The sequence below is a fragment of the Dromaius novaehollandiae genome, chromosome 1 (assembly GCF_036370855.1).
Source record: "Dromaius novaehollandiae isolate bDroNov1 chromosome 1, bDroNov1.hap1, whole genome shotgun sequence".
In the NCBI taxonomy this organism is placed as follows: domain Eukaryota; kingdom Metazoa; phylum Chordata; class Aves; order Casuariiformes; family Dromaiidae; genus Dromaius; species Dromaius novaehollandiae.
The window spans coordinates 49,438,272-49,457,111 of NC_088098.1; the positions used below are offsets into that span (position 1 = coordinate 49,438,272).

General features: G+C 40.0%; 1 protein-coding gene across 1 annotated transcript in view; it reads left to right on the forward strand.

Annotated features, from left to right (window-relative positions):
• Positions 1–1,317: 1,317 nt before the first annotated feature.
• The window catches only part of ANO4 (anoctamin 4), a 225,747-nt gene continuing 208,224 nt past the window's right edge, over positions 1,318–18,840 (forward strand). The window contains exon 1 of the mRNA XM_064510676.1: positions 1,318–1,544. The gene's annotated coding sequence lies outside the window, so the exon portion shown is untranslated. The remainder of the gene's footprint in view (positions 1,545–18,840) is intronic.

Sequence of the window (18,840 nt, forward strand, 5' to 3'; positions counted from 1 at the left end):
AGAGTGACTAAATGGTAGTACTGCATCAGATAATCTCATATTGCTATGGTAGAAGTTATTAGCCAGTAGTCTGACTTACCAGTTCCAGTCCAGCACGGTGTACTGTTAAATGCTTTATTTTCCATAAAAGGATTTATTGTATGATCATGTCTGAAAGTCTGAGTTTGATTTGTGCATCATATTCCAGTGCCTGACAAAGCAGCATTTGAAGTTTCAAGTGAACACAGCCATAAGTGTGTGACTGTGCTCACAGGACCATCACAGATCTGAAGCATTTGCCTGCACTCAACAGTCCAGTTTTGCAAGACTAGTAGCATTTCGATAGAAAATGCTCTGTCCACAAATGTCATGGACTTGAGATTTAAGAAGAAAATAAGATAGTATGAGGCTTTTTTTAAAAAGAATCAGTTAAAGGTGAGATAATTCTTGCAGGGGAGAGGTGCAGTAAGTCTACTTATTTTGCAGTGTACAGGTAAGTTTAAAAAGCAACACTTCAAAGTTTGCAGAATGACCTCTACAAGGGAGCTGTCCCCACGGTCTTGTGGCATACTGTCAAAAGCCCTATTGTTTTTATCTCAGTGTCACATACCGTTGAGCTACTGAACAGATGGAACGTAGATTCCCCCCCTCCGCTCCAAAAGAAAAGTGCGAGAATGTTTAAAGAATATAAAACAAAAAGCAATTTAAAGAAAATCTAAAATAGATGGAAAAAGCCCAAACTAGTACTTGGTAGGCAAGAGAAGAGTTGCTGACGAGTGCAGCACGAGAGCCAAGGGTTGCATCTAGGCAGTCTGGACATCTGACAGCAGAGCAGCATCTGAAGGGTCGGTGGAGCAGCCATGCCTCCCAGTGCCTGGTTTCTGCTGAGCTCTGAACCTGGCTGGAGCTGGGAGCTGCTGCCTTTTGTGTCATTAAGATGTCGATAAAATAATTGGCGACATTGGCCTTCCAGTCTCACTGAGAAACCTCCATATTGTAATGTGCAAATAAGGTCCCGCAGATGTCTAAGTATGAGCAGGACAACAGCAAAGTGTAGATTCACATTGAAAATGTGATGGCTTATTTCATTTTAAATGCTACAGAGATACAAAGAGAATATGTACTGAAAGTATACCTTGAGTTAGATGAGCATTTAACAACATTACTGATAGCGAACTAGGTTAAAATGTACCATTCCTTCTAGAGGGGCAGGCTAACCTAAAGATCAAAATAGGAGTAGATATTATCTTATTATAGCTTCCTTCTCCAAAATTATAAGGTACTCCATAACCAGGGTGTAGGTTTTAATTCTAGATGTTTGTTGTCAGGTTCTGATGCTGTTGGCCCTCCTGCAATAGGGCTGCTTCGCTGGAAAAATCCATGTGTGTACGGGGACCTTCACCTCCCCCTCACCTTCTCTGAAGATGCTGTTGTTCCTGTACGTCGATGTTTTCCTACTCAAAATGATTTGTCATATCCTTTATCCTGCCCAGCTTCACTCTCTATCACTCCAGTGCCTTCTTACATCAGTAGTAGTCAAGAAACTTTGAGTCAAGACTCTACAGGTAAGTGATTATTATTACTTTTACACTTCAGAGCTTAGTTTAGCCTGCAGTTTTAGGGCTTAAGAGTTGTTTTTGCTGCCAGACTGCTTTGATTGCTTCTAAGGGAGGATTAGACCATGAAAAAAATCCATGAAGGAATTCGTACCAAGTAATCCTTCTTCCAGCAATTTTGTCTCATGATTTAAATGGTATCAGAAATAAGAGCATCACATTCTCAACTGCAATAATGTAATCAGTGAGCACTTGCTTTAAAACTGGTTGGCTGACAGTTTGACCGGGTGGGTCCATAGTAGCATATGGAGGCATGTGAGGGCACTATCCTCTCCCCTCTTCTCTTCCTGTCCCAAAACTTTGCATGATGAAGGATACTGTGATATGTCCATCATGTATCCAAAATACTACAAGCACATGTCTAATATCAAGATATGACGTACAAGCAGCATCTGCTTGCATCCCTGGGAAGGTGCGTGTGCTCCCACCCTGTTCCTGGGCTTATGCTTATTGGCAGCTGGGGACAGCAGTGTACTAGTCAGCTGCCTGGGTGCTCCCTGCGTGGGGCCAGGAGGGCGCTTGGGGACTTGGGAAGGGAAATGGTCAAGGAGGGACTGTGGTGGTAGGACAAATCACTTGCCCCATAGCCTCCTCTCTGTGTCTGGAGCTGCTTTGATTAAGATGATGACAGGAAGGTCATGAGCTCAGTGAGTTTTTCTGGCTTGTGGACAAAGCCTTGATCTACATAATTCCTGACTGGAGCCTTGTATGAAGACTCTTAATTCACGTTCCCTTTTTTGTGTTGCTAAGTGGGAGGGGACTAGCAAGGTTCTGCCTGGTTGTCAGCTAGCAGAAAGGTGGATATATAGGGAATGAGGACTTGGTGGGCCCAGTACTGAGAAGGGTAATGCTGGAAAAGGACTGGTCTAGACACTTGGTATTTGCCCAATTCTTGAAATGTCTGTAATAGTTGTTGAAAACAGAGGCTGAATAGAGTCTGAAGTAAGAAGTGCAATCAACTATATAGCATATTGTTGCTTCTATAGTATACTGCTGTTTGTATTACTGCTTTTTATAGTAGTATGGTATTAAATATAATTTCATGTAACTGATGTGATCGTTAGTGCATGTAGCCAGAAAAAAAAATGTTGGGCCTGAAACTCCATGGTGGTGCGTGCAGAGATGAAAGCAAAACGGATTTCTCGACTCCCAGAACCTTCTGTTCTAAGGATTCGTCCTCCAGAGCTGGCTGGACCTTCATGGCACCGTACCTCTATCAACTGAAAATCCCAGGCTCCGGCACTTCAGTTACCATTCCCACTGCATATTAGTGCCCCTTGCAAAGCAGGAGTGTCAGGGCAGTTGCTAGACAATTAGTACAATAGTAAATGTTGTGGCTTTCATTTCTCTTTCTTTTTCCAGTTAAGAGAAGTGTAAACCTGCACATCCTGCTCACAGTTCAGTGTTATCTGTGTGAACTCTCTGACTATGTTCTGGAAGCTTAATTCATGTAATAGTTTATCTTATCACCTATTTTATTGATAGAAATACTGTATCTGCTTTGAGATACTTGATGCCTCTTCCATATGAAGAATGATGACTTTGGTTTTAATCATAAAGTTGTTTTGTGACCGTGAGGTGGCAAGTGAGCAATATGCTAAAATTCAGACACCTGCCACCTAGAGATGATGTTTTGAGGGAGAGGAGAGATTCTAGTTTAAAAAAAAGAAAGAGGGGAAAAAAATAAAAATAAAAGGTAGTATAATAAATCCTGATAAGAAACCACTAGTCCTGAAAACAAATTCCCAATTCTAAAGCATGGCTACATATAGCCAAAGGGTGCTGGTATCATATGGTATTAGTGAGTCAAGTACAAATGCCTTAGTTTTTAATAAGCTACATGGACTTTGGAGAGATTGCAGTGAGGTGCTTATAAAAATACGGTGCTAAAGAGCAGCACTGTAGTATGACTGACAGGTCAGTGCAATTGTTTGAAGTAACGCCTGTTCCCAGCAGGGCTGGGGCTACCTGGTGCAAAGCATGATTCAGAGCACAGGTAGATAGAATCTTCACCCTGAGGAGTGACTTCTAGTTTTTTAATACAGTGGAACAACTGACAATCCACAAGATTATTTTAAATCTGGATGCATGTCCCACAGCAGAGGAGAGGGTCCGGCATGTGGGCAGGGTGAAGGGTTTCTGCCCTTCAGTCAGAGGTGCTTTAGCTTTTTGCATTGGGGTAGGAGGACGTTGTGACAGCAGCTTCTCTATACGAGCGGATGCCATGTCTGTAGCAGCAGTCAAAATTCACATCATCAGGCCACTTTTAATGCAGAGATTCATTGTTTTTTTTTTAAAAAAAAATTACCAGCTTTTTAGTGACTGTCTTGCCATGATTAATATGCTTGTTTGCAGCAAAGGTAACAGCGGTTTAGCAGTGTACAGCACTGCTTGTGTGGAAGTTCAGGCAAGAGTACTACACCAGTCAAAATGGGAGAATTTTTGCACAAAGCGTAACTAACTTCGTGATAGATGAGGTAGGGTATGTGTACCCTAAAGCTGTATTCAAGCTCATTTATACCCAAGACTACCTGACCAGCTCATTTACAGGAGCTTGATGTGCAATAGAGTACCATGCCACAGGTTTGCTGTGCTGCTTCTCTTGTGAATTTACCTCAGTCTTGCAACATTTTAATAATGTAACCTACTAAAATAAAAAAAGACTATGCTAAGCAACCAGTATTTAATGCATAGGTATATTGTAGTTTCAGAAGAACCACATTTTTAATTACTAATACTGGGAAAACTGGCTGCTTCCTCCAAGCAGCACGTGTTCAGGACCTTGTGATAAGCTGTACTTGGCAATATTTGAGCTGAATTTCAATGTTCAGTGCAATGAGATAGTGATGCTGAAAATGAGGCACTGAAACAATGAAACTGCATGTAATAAGATACACAATATGAGAGATGCAAAACTGCAGCTAATAGCATTTGGGGAGCAGATCTAAACGGATGCTTTGCATTTTATTTGTAACATTAGTCTCAATTTAGTGCTTTTGTTGTTTTGCAGCATTTTGTAATGCTAGATAATTTGCAGAGTAGTGTCAAATTTTGGCCTTGAATATGGGAGCATAATTTATATCAGAATCAATCAATTCCATGCCCTTTGGAAGGGAATTCTTGAACTCTTAATATTATTTATGTTTTGAAATGAAATTGAGAGGATTGCACTGGTTAATAAAAACCTTATGTCTGTTCAGATGTGAGACAGAACAGGACAAAAAAAATGAGTAATTATTCTGTACAGATTTCCTAACTCAAATCTTGTGAAGGAGTACCTTTGAAGAACTTTGCTTATTTTGATAACTAATTGATAACTATATATCAGCTCCTGATTTGGCTCTTGAAGAATTCATTTTGATTAATTTTTGTCTCTTCGTATGACCACAATTCAATGCTCAATTACATCGGGCAATGTTATCTAGAAGAGTTTCCTGGATATTCTGAAATACATCAACTGCATTCTGAGGAATAGATCTGCACTCAGTAAAAATGAGTTGGGAGTTAAACATGACATTTATTATGCGAATTTACTGTTGCAGATAAAAATTGCATATCGGGAAAAAAACAGCTAAATGTCATCCACTTTGCTTTTGTAGGGGTAGGGGCAGGAAAAGAAGCCGACTATACTATAATTAAAAACTTATATATGTTAAAAAACCACCCTATAATTAGAAATGTATGTATGGAAAAAAAAAAAAGTGCTGGTAGACCTCTATGAAGGCAAAGAAGGGATGCTTGAAAATAGATTTTATAATCCATGGTAATTTAATTACTTGGTTAAAAAACAGATGCCTTATTATAAAAATAAAATCATCCAGTGTATGATAATGCATGACATACACTGATTTTATTGACTATAGATGTTCTGAAGGCTCTTAAGATTAGTCACTGAACAGGTATTATGGCACCATCAAGTATATTAGACTACTAACTACATCAGTTCTTAAAGAAATTTTTCTAGTATGTATGTTACTCATTTCAGCGAGGGACATTCTATAATCATTTTACTATACCCAGCTGCAGAATTTAATTTAGTATCCTTTACGTAGAGGGAGTTTACTAGTATTTATCTTCAGTCTTTTTTGCTGCAAGCTTAATCTAGGTTCCTATTGTCTTTCCTCCCCTCCTTCAGTGGACTCGGCGAACGCTTGACCTGCCATCTGTCTCACAGTTTTTCAATGGTGAGATAACGTTTTCATAGCCAGCTTTAGTTTTCTCTTTCCCAAAATGAATAAACCTTGTCCTCTTCTCATAGGCTGTTTTTCAAAATTTGTCATCTTTTTGCCCTTTTCTGAGACTGTTCCTGTTTGTCTTCATTTTTAAGTGTGGAACCTAGGGCAGGACCTTATTCTGCATTACTTAGTGCTGGTTATACTTCCACAGCAGAATAGTTACCTCTTGAGCGTTTTGTGCAAGACACAAGTTAGTAATTCCCTCGCTAAAATATGTCTTTCTGAAGAGCATTGTTACTGACTCCTTTTGCGTTTGTTTTCTAGTACAATCTGCAAATCCCTCTTTTCAGCACTGACATCCTAGGCATTTATTCCCCACTGAAATTTTATTAATGCATTTGATATCTTTTCTAGATCTTGGTATTTTACTCCCGTAATTGTCTTTGATTTTTAGGTCTTTCCTTCATTTTCATCAAGATCATTCTGAATTCTGAGCCAGCCCTACATGTGGCTTACAATACCTGCCAAGTTTGTGTCATCTGCAAATTTTAAAGAAACATAAAATATTCTCTTTCATAATTTATGAAAATATTCACTATAACAAGGCCTCCATGTCCATGTGAAATGTCTTTACCACTTTTGGACCAGAATAAGTGCACCTTCATCTAGACTGTATTTCTGTTGTTTGTTTAGTGCAGTGACCTGTCCCCTCCATATGCTAGATCAGCTGTTTTGAAAGCAATTATATTGATTTGCCATGAATTGTTCCTGACAATTGTGCTGGCTTTTTCTTATCATCTTGTGTTCTTCAAGGTGCTTACAGACTGCCTGATTGATTGCTTGCTTAAAAATTTGTCACCAAGTACTGATGTTTTGCTGACTAGTCTGTAATTGCCTAAAGCACCTTATTTGCCCTCCTCCGCTGTTAGGAGACCATACTGCATCTGTACCTGAAGGGAATACTCTTTAAAGTGTTAAGGTTCCTGAAGCCCAGTGGGGCAGCTGAGGTGTGAGGCACCAGCGTGGCTTTTCTGAGCCTGCCTGAATCCCTGGTAGGTGAATGCATGGAATAGAGCGATTTCAGGAGAACTTGTGTTCCCCCAAAAGACGGTGAAAGTGCAGAGGGCAAGCTGACTAGGGTCAGCTGGACCACAAAATATGACTTGAATACCCTCTTCAGGGATGCACCTGTGTCTGTCTTGTAGTTAATCAGAAATGTGCTTCTGGAAAAAACAGAATTGTTACAATTCTGGTACACAATTTTTTTGCAATAACATAAGAAAATACAAGAGTGTTCCAGCTTCATTGTATCTGCTGGAAGTTTGGCTGAAGCTTCAGCCTTCTGTTTCATTTATATTTCTGCCACATGTATGTTTTATTTTGTTGATAAGATTATAGCATCCAACCTTTTCCCTTTGTTTCTACGCTGCAAGATGTATTTTCACAGTAATATTGCTATCTACTGTGAACACTATATTTGACATGGACAAAAATCAAATTAATTTGTTATGTGTTTGTTGATTCTGTATATGTAAGTACTTACTTAAATGGATTCTTTGATTTTGCAGCTTGCGCTTATCTTTTTTTGACAAAGCTATACTGTCTCTCAGCAGCTTTTAAGGCTTTTTTTTTTTTTTAATTACACAATAACAGTAAAAAGCTATATAAAGAAATAACTTGAGAGTAGACAGTAGCTTCTTCTCAATATGGTATGGAACTTCCATTAAATTTATTTGATAATATAGACCCAAAGGAAGTGCAATAGATGTAATTTTGGTGAATTTCAATAAATGGAATGGTACTGGCCTACCTACAAAGTTATTTTTTACTTGAAAAAAAACTTAGGCTTAAAAGAATTAGGATGTGAATAAAGAGATAGTTGAGGGGGACTCTTTTTCATGGAGGGGGGGAGGAACTACTGAGTGGGAGGAAGATTAATAGTGGACCTTCCTCAGCATTGATCTTGGAAACAAGGTTAATGTTTTTTATGGACAACTTGTGCCTGAGAGAGTGCATGGATGCAACGAGCTAATGAGTCTAAGGTCAATCTGAATGTCATGTAGGAAGAATGAATGGCTTTTTGGAGCAGAATAAGGGGAAATGTTATGAAATGAAGTAGTAAAGGTTTCAAGACTGTGCGTAACAAATCTCTCTGGTGAGCTGGGAATCTTCATCTGGAGATCACAGAAGAGGATAAATCTAGCTGCTAATTGGAAGTGCTGCAGCTGTGAAAGAGGCAATGGAAGCCTGGGATGTCTCAGGTAAAACACTTTCCACAGAGGGAGAGATTACAGCAGTTTATCTAAATTGACTGTTTATTTTCAGAAAGGATAAAGCTGTACTGGAGCTTAAGCAGAGAGGAACCACTAGAACAAAATGGGAAAGGAGGGCTGTGCTGCGTTTTGCCTGCTATGTCTAGCAAAACAAAAGCTGTGTAGAAAAAGCCAGGCCAGTAGGTTTCAGTTTCTGTTTATAAAATTATTTACTGTTTGTTAAGGTTGGGAAATGGCTGTTGCAGGTGAACAGGCATCTGATCTGTTTGCTAATCCTGATTAGCAGCCCTCAGACTCCAAAGGAACCATTACCTGTCCCTGAAGACATGACTGATATATGAAGTTCATGTCTGGTGTTAGCACCTGCGCTTAGAAGTTAGCAGGTTCCGGTCGCAATTCTGAATCCGGAGGGCTTGCAGCCGGCCGGGCTGACTCCTGAGCGGGTCTGTGTAGAAGAAATGCGAGTGCCGCAAGATGGTGCTGATGCCTTCTGCTGGCTGTGCGGGCGGTCAGGCCTGGTGCTCCTTACCCTGGTTCGAAACGGTATCAAAGTAGTGGAGCAATTTGCAGTGCCCCAGCTGTCACTGGAGGGAACTTCCCTGGATCCTAGTGCTTATTTAACCGGCGGACAAGTAATAAGGTCAGTGGCTCAGTAGGGGGCTGCAGGTTGTAGCTATGCACTGGTTCATATTAAAAAGTATTAACACAGAATCTGTGTATTAGAGGGAAATGGGAAAGGTGATGGTTATTTCTTTGAGCCTGCCTTAGCTATTGTCCTAGACTGGCTGCTAGCACAGGCATTGCGTCTCTGTTTATCAGTAATGGAGTATTTTTTTTCTGCAGTGTTGCATTTTGTTTTGCTCCTGAAACGCAGTCTGTGCACTTTCCCCTGAGTAAAATGAGACCAAATATATTTAAATCTAAAGCTGCAATGGCTAAAAAGCATACTGCATTCAGTATGTATGAAGAATTATGGTCTTAATAGGAACGTTAACTCTTTTCTTCACATTAGCATCCTTGCTGACTCTCAGGATGCCAAGTCCACCAAATCCATATTTTGAAAAGCTGAACACTTATTCACCAGTTTCAAGACTCTGACTACTAATGGAGTTGCTTTTATGATTCAGAGATGTGTAATATGTTTCACTCACCTTTTGGCTTATGTAAAATGCATAGATGATTCAAAAAACTTCATGTTCAGGGGTGGGGGGAGGAAAAAAAAAGTTGCCTTCTGACCTTATCATAGATAGGCTCAAGCCTGGTGCTGAGCTGTCTGGTTTTGATCCAGCAAAGCACTTGAGTACATGCTTAATTTTGGATTTGAGAGTTGTGCTGTTTGAATCAATCTATCTGATTCTGTAATGGCTCTTCCAACTTAACAATGAGAAACCAGAATTTGCCTAAGCATGATGAGCTGGTAGTTACAGGTGGTAGCGTGCATGTATTTAGAAATGCTAATTAGCATTGGCCGTGCTCTGTTGGTTGATGTCATTCAACACTGGTCATTCAACGTAGTGCTGTGTCAGTGTTCACTTTGGTCTTTAGAGAGCATCTTAGTGCTAGAAATGCATTCAGGTTCTGGGCTTTTCTTTCTGCTAACATCTCTACTGACATTAACTATGAGGCTTTTTTTATTTAGAGTGTGTGTATTTGCCCTTTCTGCTGATCAGAAGTTGGCACACACTGCACAAATCTGAACTGGAAGCTGATGATCTCCCTGTTTGCTCATTGCTGTTGCATCACATGAACTTCCTCTTGGAAGGGTCTGTAACATACACTGTCTCCTCAAAGTGCCACTTGGCTACCACAGGCTCAATTTTAAATGTTTTCATTCTTTTGTTTATTATGTTCTTTCTTGAATACATTTCTGCTATGTCCATTGACCATAGTTGATGCCAGAAGAATTAATCTGATTTTCAGATTCTGTGAGGATTCCTTTTCCCTGGGCACTACCCTATTTGTATATGCTAGTCCTACTGCTGCTCAGGTTATGTAGAAAAAGGTTAGGATGGAGATCTGGCTGGTTGCAGCAGAATATTTTTAGGTAAAGACTCGTGCCACGGAGCTACTTGTCCAGTTATGGTCCTCTAGCACTGTAAAAGAGGTTTTTAAGACTTAGTTCAAGATGGAAATGTTTAATTAGGACTTTCAATCTGACAGGGGTTTACTGATGCTGTGCAAAACAGGAATCTCACTTTTTGTCACGTCTCATAATGCCTTTCTTTGTCGGCAGTGTACCTATGTTAAATATTTTATAAGCAGATTAATAATAAATAGCTATAAGATGAACATAAAATGATTATTTATTTAAAAATTTCTAGCTAACTTAATAGAAACAGAGTTGGGCATTTCCCATCTGCATCTCCGGAGTAGTTAACTATCCAGGAATAGAATACATGTGTCTATTTCATTGCTCATTAATGAATATAGCACACTTAAACCTTAAAGTGTTGTATTTGTAAGTAACTAAGATATCTTTGTTCTGGAAAGAGCTATTAAACTCTAAAAAACCAAAACAAACCTCCTGGTGAATCTCCTTTTGATAGTCATGTTTAAAAAAAAAAAAAAAAAAAAAAAAGACAAAACAAGCCACGGACAGAAAACAGATTAGCTTTCTCAGTTCAATATGGATAATGAAGTCTTTGCCTTTTGAAAGAGAAGGAACATGTGTCAGTTACGGGTGTCAAATAGGAAGCATTCATGGGTGATGCTACAGTACAGGACTGAGAGAGCAAGAGCTATGTAATTAAAATGGCATGAGCTATGCAGAATAGCTCCAACTAGGCCCTTGTTTATTTTCTCCCTCTCTCTGTAAATCTTGGTTTCAAAAAAGTTGTATTGTTTCCCCTACTCTCCCACCTCCCATAAAATTGGATAATTGATTTCCTGAAGAAAAGCAGGAGATGCTAATTTGAAAGATGCAATGTTGCCTACTCCTTCACCTATTTTGTTTCTGTATCTTTGCTCTTGTCTTGAGTTTTATATTCCTTCCTCTTTACTTTTCCCTCCTAGCCATTGCATGCCTCTCTGAAAGTCTGTTTTCCTTCTGCCCTGCCCAGTTTTGTCCTCTTTGTATATCCTGTGAACTTTGTCCTCTTTCCCACATTTTTACGCGGGCAGCCCTGCATAGCACTTTCTCTTGTGCTGGCTGCTGCAAGAGAAGCGGTTTCCTAGCTCACAGGCAACGTGCTCTGTAGAAAGGAGAGCACTGGCTGGTGTTGCCTGGAGCTGTTGCTGGGTGAAGGGGGATGTGCAGCCTCGGTGGTGGCCGGCTGCTGGCCTTGCTGATTAGGGCCGGGGGGAGAAGGGATCACGGCCTCCGGGAAGCTCCAGCGCTGCTGGCTTTCAGCCCTGGGTTTCTATAATAGCTATGTAGGGGGCTTGTTTGGCACTTGCTGATGGACTAGCCAGTAGATGAGCTGCTGCTTAGTGCTTGTGTCTGATGGGTTTTAATATTTCCAGGGCATTTGTGTTTAAGCAATGTCTTTGGGTTGAGAACTCTGAGAAGGTTTTATCGTTGAAGAAACCTCAAATAGTATTTTGAAGTCTAAAGTGCTCACAGTTGAACTACCAGAGTGCAGGAGCCCCCTTGCTTTGTGGTTTTGTTTGTTTGTTTGTTTTTTAGTTTGAAATTCAGGCCTTTATTTCAACTCCGTTGAAATCAATGGAAAAACCAACTTGAACTGCAGCATAAGGTAACTTAAACCTGGGATGACCAAAACTTTGACTCAGACTTGTTTAAGCATATATTATAACCCCATTCCCCCCACTCCTGTAAGTTAAATGCAAAGCTTGCATTTGCTTTTAGTATTACTGTGCTTACAGAAGAAGCTGTTGCCCAACCGTTCTCGGCTGTCTGCCTGCACCTGTCCATCTATGCTTCCCTCTGTCCAGTGGCTTCCTATCCCTGCTGCTTCCCTTCTATCCTAGAAATAAAGCTGCAGAAATCCTGTGAAAGGGGCACTTATTCCTTTGTGTCCCTATGGAAGAAAATTGCGCATATCTGATACCACTCTGGCTATAGAGGTAAACGTTGCTTTTGAAGTATCAAGTTCTCTAAGCCCAGTCATCTTCTGTACTGCTCCCCACCCCTCATGCACAAATACATGCACACGCACTTATTTCTTTTAAATACTTCCCCTAAGTGCTACTTTCTGTGTTCTCAAAAGTCCTACCATTCACATACCTGGAAAACTTCAGTTTCTAAGCTGCTGAGTTATTAGAGAGGAAGATTGTTGGGGGAGAGAGGAGGCCAGTGCAGCTCCACACACAAAGATAAGGACAGCTTGCACCTAAAGTTTGTTAAAAGTAGGCCTCAATTACATTGTGCCATTGTATGGATGGTAGGTGAGGGAGGAAGAAATAGGAAGACTGGAGCAGTTATCCAACTCTTCTGCAAGGTCAAAAGGGTAGCAGTTGATGCAATTTATATGCAGAAATTGGACCCTTCTAGCCTATCTTCAGGATAGTAGATTAAACAAATTATTGGCTCTTCCATTATTAGTTATTGATAGAGATTATAGTTCAGAACCTGTATTAGAAAGCATCCTCTGTTAAGTTGAAGAAAAAGCCATCTTTGCCATACAATACGAGCAAGCAATGAAGCTGTAACAATAAAACTTCCAATTATACATTTTGCTAGGTTGTTAAGTAATAATTTTGAACTGAGATAGAAAGAGGGTAAGGACAAAATTGAATGAGTCTTTGTTATAGGGTCTGGGTCTGAATTAGATGTTGAGTGAGCTGGGCAGCTGAATAGTAGATGCAATCTGTTGTGAAGCTGTGTCTATACAGTATAAACTTTGAATGCTATGTAAGCTAATAGTGATTAGTGGTTATTGGTGATTTAGTTACTCTAACTACGTTTGAAAAATGAAATACTCTGGGAATTGTGTATTGTTTCAGCTGATACTGCAGGGACAAGAAAAGCATCCTGGTCCATTGATAGGTTTCCTCCTGTGCAAGAAGTATGGGTGCAACACTTGTTAATCTTTCCTTATATTGACTAACCTGAGTAGGACAGTGACTGTTACAAGGTAAGGTGAAATAGTAAAAGTAAAAAGAAGCTATTTTTGTAAATATAGGAAACAGTGAGCTCAACTTGGTTTTAAACTGTAGCTGGCTGGAATGGAATTGTCTTAAGGCTCTGAGGATGTGACAACACAGTTTATGCAGTGGGGGGAAGAGTGATCATTTTAATGATGATAAAGATGGGAAATGATCACTTTTTGCTATTGCTGGGGACAGAATACTACAGTGAGTGGATTTCTAGTCTGACCCAGCACGTAAAATTGTAGAGTATGTTGTTATACGATTTAGAGTGTACGATGAACTTGGGTAGTGGTTCACCTGTTTATCACTGTAATTGAGAGGTCTTTAAAGAATTAATTGGTGAACATTTTCCATAACCATAATAGAGCAACTAGTAATAGCTTTGGATGTAGGTGAATTTTCAGCCTCAAATCACATTGCTTTAGATAAAAAGCATCATGTATTGTGGTGGTGCTGGGTGGGCACCCCCAAATTGTCAATTTAGTTAGATACTGGGGGGGGAAAAAGCATGTTTGAGCTTGCTTTTTTTTTTTTTTCCCCCTCCCCCTCCCCTCTTCATCCTAATTGTGGGGATGGGCGACACTCAAGAGCAAGGTGTTCAAAAAGCAGCAGAGGATGTGTTGGTCACTGTGGAAACCGGGCTTTTGCTGAAGAGGTGGTGCATTTGGTAATACTTTATACAAAGTTCTGATTATGGTAAACACATCCATGTTGTGTTGTCAGATTCTTCCGCCTCCTCCTCTGTTCTCCAGTTTGATTTTTAGATGATGGAGACTTAGCAAAATAGAGAACCCTTTTTAAAGTACAATAGTAATCCCTTTTGCTGAGATCAGGTTTTATGTGGGTCAAGAACATGCAAACAGTGTCTATACAAAAAGAATTCAGTGCTTAGCCACTCTTTGAGCATGTATCAAGGTTGAAGCCCAGCTGCTCCAAAGCATGCTTGGAGAATCCTGCTAATAACACAGTTGCTGTAATTGGTCATTTGGAGAAATAATGCCTCTACATTTGTTTGTAAATATCTTTCTCTACCATCCAGCACAGATAACAACATGAGCTCAGTGAAATTATTCATGGACATCATGCACACTGCTTGCTCTCAGTCCAGAAGCAAAATCTTCATGTAGCTTGCCCGCTCTGAATAATATAGTATGTTTGAGGTTTTTGTTAAAAATATTATTGAAACTCTGTCAGTCAAGGCTTTTCTGAGCTCAGGTATATAAATTGGTCAGTAAATAATTTGAGAACTGAATGGGAAGGACCCTTGACGGCTGAACAAAGACAGCTTTACTTAAGTCTGGGGACTGACTGATGTAGAATAACATTAGATAAGGTTGTTGCTGCTCCTGAAATTCTTGTTTGATGGGCTCACATACAGGAGGTAACTGACACTGGACTAAGGTAATTTTAATGAATATTTTAGGATACAGTCCTATAATGCCTGTCTTTATAGTGTATGTAGTTTCATGATCTCAGTGACATTGCTCATGGATGGTGACCACACTGTTAGCTCTTATTTAGAGTAACTTACCAACTGTAAACACTAAAGTGATATTAAATCCACTTTTGAATAAAAACATATTTATACTTGTTTCAGCATCTGTGGGATGAACAAATTACTTTGACTCTTCAGATTCTGTATATGCTTTATTTAGAAATGGATCTGGATGTAAAAATCGTGTTTACAGTTGTACTTGTTTTATTGCCTGTGCTTAAAATACTTATTTGATGATGAAATCCTCCCTTTCAACCTGCTTCTTCCATACCAACTAAAGATGCTCTTGCTTTCTATGGTGCATTTTCATAATAAATTTTAAGTTTCCTATGATAAATGCAAATGTGTTACTCAATTCTATTAGCTGAGGTTAATTTTGCAAATAAATATTTTTATGCAGAAGCACTTTTAGGAAAAGAAATAGTTAATCAGTGTAAATACGTTAGTAAGCCATTCTGAAAATATTAATATCTGATTATTCCTCCTTATATTATTTAAAGTTATTAGAATAGTCTCTTTTTCTTTTCTACCCAAGTTAAAACATAGAAACATTTGAGATCTAGACTTTATGCTCAGCCATCTGAAGAGACCCTCTAATTTTCTCAGATAAAGAAGCCAATCCATCTTGCATACTGCTGAGAACATAAGGGCTGATCTAGAAAAGCATTTTACTAAGGTATGGTGTTTAGCAGGTGAGTAATCTTTTGACTTTAGTGCCTCTTTCCTGTGCCTTAGGGTTAAGTATTGCAATGTTTTGCTTGATTAAGGTTCAAATGGTTGGTGTTTTGGTTGATGCCTCTCTGGTGAGGGCATGTGTTGCTTGTGCAACCTCAGATGGTACCTTTGCTGGTAGCAGGGCAAGTCTTCACTAGTGGACTTTCAGGAGGTTTCAGCCATGGCTTTAGCAGCTTAGGTGAAGAATGAATTTGATCTGCACTGAAATACAAAGAAAGGCCTTCACTGGTGAACTTCTGTTCTCAATGTGTTTATTATTTAAAAAACAACTCACATACAGTAGTGTTAGGTATTTTTAAACACCTGCAGGTACTTAAAAATCTCTCTAAGTGTTCTGATGATTGACTTCCATTTTAAGACTTCAGAGGAAGGCCTTCCCCTTCATTTTTATTCAGTAACAACTTTCAGCTGACAAACTCTCAGCCTGTGCTTGGCTCTGCTGGCAGTGTGAGTGTAGAGGCAGGTATACTGAGGAAGCTAGCTTATACAAGCAAAACTTCTTTGTGAGTAGTAATTACTGGGACATCTGAAAACCTCCTTTTGCATGCTGGACCTGTCCTCTAGAATTTTATCATGCTGCGTGGTCACTGTGGGAGGGGCTGAAAACAAACTTTAAGTGGCAAGCTTTATAAGGTATGTGTATGGCAAATATTCCTGGTGGATAGTAACTTACAAAATAGCAGGATAGGCTGCAGGGAGAGGAGAGGCCTCAGTTCTGCACTTTCACATCCTGGAGTTCGGTGACAAGACGTGGAAGCTGTGGTCCTGGTGGTTGAGAAGGAGTGTAAAGCCCAGAGTGGCTTTCCTGCTTATTAAGAAAACAAATAAAAACAGCAGTCACTGAAATTCGGGAAGTTCTGAATAAAAATAGATATGAGAACATTCTGTTTGAGCCAACAGGAAGCGCTGTGGTCCCAGGGATGCAGCTGCCCCAAGCTCTTCCCTTCGCTGCTACAGAAAAGAAGGTGCTTCAGGGATTTTGAATGATGGCTCTGGGAAGGATCTGTCATCATATAAAATGGGTTTTGGTTCTTTTGTTCTCTTCTGCAACATTGTCATTGAGAACAAGCCTTTGGCTCGTACAGAATAAATTTGTACGGCTTTCACCTTTTCAATCTTGTTATTAAAATGAATCCCAATGAAGCTGGCAAACTTAATGTACATTACTCATCCAATTACAGTGAGTATGAATAGACAGCCACTTGGGAGGTGTAAGAGGAGGGGATGGATGCCTTCTGCCAAGCTGTAAGGACAGTTTAAGGACTGCTATCATGAGAGGCCAAGTTACAGGGAGAAACTTTATTGGGCATAGATTCGTGTATTATCACAAGGACAAGGGCCAGAGAGAGACTTCAATCCTTCCTGGGCCACCTCATGTCTTGTTTGAGAAAAGGTGTTGTAGAGGCTGAGATACTTTCATTTCTATACAGGGCAGTTGAGAGGTTTTGGGTTTTGCGCTGAAAGACATTTGTGCTTTCCTGGCCTCCTTTAGCCATCCTTTTCTACTGGTATCCTGCTATTACCTCTTGTAGCGTGTGTAACTGCAATGAAAACCCTGCTAACCTAAAACCTCGTGTATCAGATAGGACTCAGTCCTAGACTTGCAGAAATTGGGGGTGTCTTTAAATCTCTGCTGGCTGTGCTTCAGATCCCAGGGACCAGTGATGTGCTGGCTGCTGGGAGCCACGAATGCAGCAGAAACTCTGGAGGTCTCTTTTGAAATGCATGCTATCACTGCATCACTGGCCTTGTGATCTCTTCGTTGGAGTTTGTAGCTTAGAAAACTGTAGCCATTTCTTTCCCCTCAAAACACCTGCTGACTCAACAGAGGCGTTTGTAGCAGAACACATCTAAGAACATTTTCGCATGGGAAGAGGAGTACTGCTTTGTGATGAGAAATGTGTTCTGGCCATGCAGCATCGAAACTGCAGCTAGATCCATGGCAACGTACTTCAGTTCACTTCCACGTCTACCTAGATGGAATTTCCAGGAATATGCTGTTACGTGCGAGTGCATCGAATGGGCAGAATAGCTAAGTTCAGCAAAAGGAAAGAACATGGGCATTTGGTTAGACTTAGCTCTGTCCTGTGGGGAATAACAGTGTGTAACAGCATATGGTTGCCCTGCTTTGCATATTCTTCTATGTTTAATGTCTGCGTTCTGGTTATTGAGTAAACATCTTGGAGTGTCTCCAGAGTTATGAAATATTTTACTGTAGATAATTCAGAAACAGGAACATGAAATGTAGTTCTCAGCTATGACTTTCCAGAGCTGAGGAACTGGAACATCAGACACTTATAGGACACTTGAACCTTTCTGCTGGAAAGAGGAAGGGAACTGGAAACTGTCATGTTGCTAACAAATATTTATGCATATGGTGCACATCAAATTGAAATCTAAACTGTTGAAATAGAATCTTATATTACTTCTAGTGCCTGACAGTGTTCCAAAAAAAAACAAACAAACAGAAAAACCTAGCCCACTTTGTAAATACTGTGCTGCTAAGAAAGTAAGGAATTCAGTCACGTATGTTCAAGCAGCACCCAGCATTTCATGCCAAAGCTGAACATGCTGCAATCCAGATTATTCTCTGGAAAGTCTCCTCCCAACTGGTAGAGATGAGGGAGAGGAGCTGATTGTAGCCATCACAGTGATGCTCTGCCATACTCTTTCTGTGCGATTCATTATCTGGCAACCTCATGAAATCCTTTGAATGGTTTTGCAATGCACAGTCTCTGCCGCAAATTCCAGGACACTTATGTTTTAAGACTAAATTTGAAGGATTTGTGGAGGAATTATGTCCTAGATTGTATCAGAGCCATCTGATTTATGATACAATAGATCTGCTATAGCTCTGATACCAAATATCTATCACATTGTACACAGAAAATTGTATACGCTTCAGGAGAGTCTAGTTATTATGCCTTTGGCAAATGATGGAGCTTTGAGAAGGTAGAAATCCTTATTTGAAAGAGAAGGAAGCTGTGTGAGGGGAAAAGTAGACAAATCAGTTCCCACTGCTGGAAAAAAACTTGCCTGTAATGAATGTTGATTAAAGTGGAACTTGGGCTCCAATGTTTTAATTTAGGGATTGCCAGATGTGCTACTCTTGATCAGTGGGAACGTTCCACCTGGTACTGTTGTCTTCAGGATTCTTGAGATGAATTTTGTAATTCCTCCAGAGAGCTAACGATGAGGCACTGAAGGAAGTAAATGAGGAAGGCAGTAGCGAGCCTTCCCCCATGCTGGTGCTTGAGTGCCCACATGGTGGAACTGTAAAATTCATGGCAGTCATCTTCCAGTCACTTTTCCTTGCTGAACTGACTCAGGTCAAAAGCCAGTGAACAGTTTTCTATTTGAGAGTGGCCAAAAATCAGTGTGGGATCTGCAAATGGAAATTTTATTTTTCCCCCTGTCTGAAATTTATCACCTGAATGGACAACTCTGAACTGGAAATTGGTGAAAAGTTTGTTAACGATGCTGGGGAATAAAGCTCATCTCTTCTCCTATAGTCT